Genomic DNA, 3,701 nt, shown 5'->3' on the forward strand with positions numbered 1-3,701 from the left:
CTATGCGAATTCTCAGGTAACTGTTCCCGTTCTTTTGCCCACGAACGTTACTAATAAATTTCTCACTCAGAGAAAGCCTTCGACTTCCCTACTCATGTACCTTCTCAATTCTCCTTTCGAAAATCAGTTCGATTCTTCATTCGAGTACTTGTTCTATTTATCAAAGCATCTAAATCGAGTCTATGTCAAATAACTTCCGATTAATGCTTGTACGTGCTTCTTTTCCGCCTCAACTTCCTTCCTGACTAGGGAAAATAAGAGTTATGCTAGAGAACTAACTAGGATCTAGCCAACTTCTGCCAACTTTCTAATGGATTGGATCTCGAAACCCGTCTTAACAAAGATAAGTTAATATACATGAATATTTCTTCTGCTAAGCATTATGATGTTTCTTTTTTTTACTAAATAGATATTTTTTAATGTATTTTTTGTATTACAGATGTGGATATTTCTATTTTTTTAAGAATTATATGTTTTTTTTTAAATCCTATAGATAGACATTTCTTTTGATAAACATTAAGATGCTTTCTTTTTTATATTAAATGGATGTTTTTTTATATGTTTTTGCAACCCGTGTTCCACCACTCCTTCTTCCTTAAACAATTCCTGAAACTGAACCAGATTGTACTTTTCGCAAAATTGGACCACCTCCATCGCCATCGCAAGGTCGCTCCTCCGAGTCCTGACACGAGCTTTGTTTCATCGACCACCACAATGAACTTGTCGAAGGTGGCCTCTAGCAGGAAAGAGCGCCACTGCGGCCTTTTACAAGGTTGAGGTCGGGTTCACCTCATCGGCGCCGTCAATGACGAGATTGAGGCGGGAATTGTCGTCAAGGATAGAGAGCGGGATTCCGAGAGAACGTGCTTGTTCCTTAGTGCGCTTGGAGATAGGGACGCCGATGATGTTGGAGAGTTGACCGGTGGAGAGGAGATGACCGAGCTTGGCAATAACGAAGTGGTGGTGGAGTTGGTGCCGAGGCCGAGGACCATGCCGGACTTGACGTACTTGACGTACTTGACGGCTTTGTCGGCAGCGAACTTCTTGAGGTTGTCTTGCATGAGGACAGGGGTGGAGAGGGCCTGACGGTGAAGGAGAGAATCTGTGTGTATTGTTGTTGGGATGTGCAGGTTAATATGGAAAAGAAGGAGAAGGTTTTTATAGTTTTTAATTAGATTTAATTAATCAGTTTTTAATTATTTAAATTTTGAATTTAAAAAATTTAAAATTAATTATTAATAATTATAATTAATTGAGTTGTTCAATTCGTAGCTAGTTACACACTTAATCCCTTATACTTTTCTTAAAAATAATATTTTACCGTCTAACACATTAAATTATTTCAATTTAAATCAAACTTCTCAAAATGCAAAGATTTAAAACAAATGTTAAAGTAAATCAAAATTTACAAATCAATTCAATTTCTAACTTTTATCCATTCCAAACAAAGAAATTGATTTCGAAATCAAATTAATTCCAATTCTTGTTGTATTCTAATACATTCTTAATTACTAAAGTACAAATATATATAACTAATTCTCCTTTATGTAATGAACACTATCATCATGTGAATGCCATGTATGTAGTAGTCCTTTTCTCTTTTTAATGCTGCAAGATTCAAAAACAAGCAGGCCACACTTCCTTCCTTTAATTTAATTTGCTTTTGATAGATAAGAATTAACCTTTGCCATGATGATGGTAAAATAACTACATCAATAATGCTAGAGCACCAGCATATTTTGTAATTTATAATTATCAATTAATTATTATTAATATTTTTAATAATATAATGTGAAATTACATATATTTTTTTACTAATTAAATATATACTGACTAAATTTTAATAAAAATACTGGTCTGTTAGACTTTTTCTAATCCAATACTCAAAAGGAACAGAAAGCATAGCAATTGCTTAATAGAATCATCAAGTAGATCTTGACATTTTCTTCTTCAATTGAGTGCTGCAAAATTAAGGTCCTATAAGTATTAGATGGATTGGACTACTGAAGTTTTTCCACATTCTCTTTGCTTGTACTTTAGCCACCAATTTTTTTTTTTTTGGTTGATATATAGCTGAAATTCAATTAGGAAACCTGAAATTCAATCGACTGTTTTGTTAATCCAATCGATTGATTATCTCTGAAACACGATTTCACAACGCTCGAGAGATGTAACGGATCAAAAGATAAACTTTTAATCGATTAGGATTGCCAAAAAATTATTACGATCAATCGAAGATCTAATTCGTTATTGTTTTTATTTTTTATTGTTAATAAACATAATAGATAAATGATCAAATAATAATTTATAAAATAAAAAATAGTTTTTATAATTAAATAAAATATATGGGGTTAATTTGTAATTAAAATTAAATAAGGACTATTTAACAATTATTAAAAAACTTAAAAAAAATATTTTGTTCTGGGACCATTTAATGGTCCAAACATTCTGGGACCATCGAATTCGGTGTCCTAGTTAAGTTCTTAATTATAAATATCTTCAATTTGCAAGAAAATATTCAATTAACTCTAATATTTTTTAGACTATAAAAAACTTAATACAAAATTAAAAAAAGTATAGAGACCTAATTAAAAAAAATATAAAAATTTAATTAAAAATTTAGTAAAATTAGAGAAACCACCAAAATAATTAAATATTTTTATTTTATTGTATCTAAATTTAAATGATAAACATATATCTACATAAAGAAAAAAAGAAAAAAAAAATTATCGACTAATGTGACCATAGGGAAATAAAGGACATTCTTCAACATTCTTTCTTTATAAGCAAAGTTGCATAATTAGCACTATGCTAATGATTACAAGAATCAGGGGAAAAAAGAAAAAAGAAAAAAGCATGGAGAAATGGCAGTAGGCAAGCCATCAAAATCGGGAATATTAAGAATTGTTTGGTGGAAAAAAGAAAAAATAAACGCTTTCTTTGAGGGGTTTATTTTTTTGGTTATGGAATATATGAGTGTGTAGTGCTCCGATATGAGATATGGGGGTGCTACACTACAATGTGGGGCAGTTTTTTGTGAATTTTGATGTTAACAATTCGGACCATGCGAATTGTTTGTGAAGTAAAATATAAGTGGCAAATCGAATAATTCGATTTGTAAGGAGAAAAAATTTGAATTTTGGACGGTACAAATCGGACCGTCCGTGTTGTTTTTTTTGCAAATCGGACGGTCCGATTTTTTAGAAGGGAAAATTTGAATTTTAGATGGTGCAATTCGAACCGTCCGTTTTGTTTTTTTTTTTAATAAATAGGAAAATCAAATCGTAGGGTCCGAATTGATTATTATAAGATTTTTTTGAACGAATTTGAACAACTCGTAAGGTCCGATTTATGGAAATTTTGGACCGTCCGATTTGTCCTTAACTGATCCCACAAGTTGGTAAAGCTCACAGGCTCTCCATATATTTTAAAAGAGTTTAATTTTAAGGTTTAATTACTCTATCAGTCACTATAATTTTACCGAATTTTCAATTAGATCTTTATATATTTTTTTTCTTTTTACTAATGTAACATTACGTATATAGATACACTTATAAAATTATTTTTCAGGGACAGACCTACCTTCCTTACGAGAAGAAAAAACACTTATTTCCACTGTAATTTTGAAGAAAAAATAAAAAATATATATAACTATATATATTTGCTCCCATTATGATGTTTTTGCATCCATAGTAAATTAC

At 30.9% G+C, this 3,701-nt stretch overlaps 1 pseudogene; it reads right to left on the reverse strand.

Annotated features, from left to right (window-relative positions):
• LOC107635802 lies at positions 517 to 1,141 on the reverse strand (annotated as a pseudogene).

The sequence above is a fragment of the Arachis ipaensis genome, chromosome B04 (assembly GCF_000816755.2).
Source record: "Arachis ipaensis cultivar K30076 chromosome B04, Araip1.1, whole genome shotgun sequence".
Taxonomy (NCBI): Eukaryota; Viridiplantae; Streptophyta; class Magnoliopsida; order Fabales; family Fabaceae; genus Arachis; species Arachis ipaensis.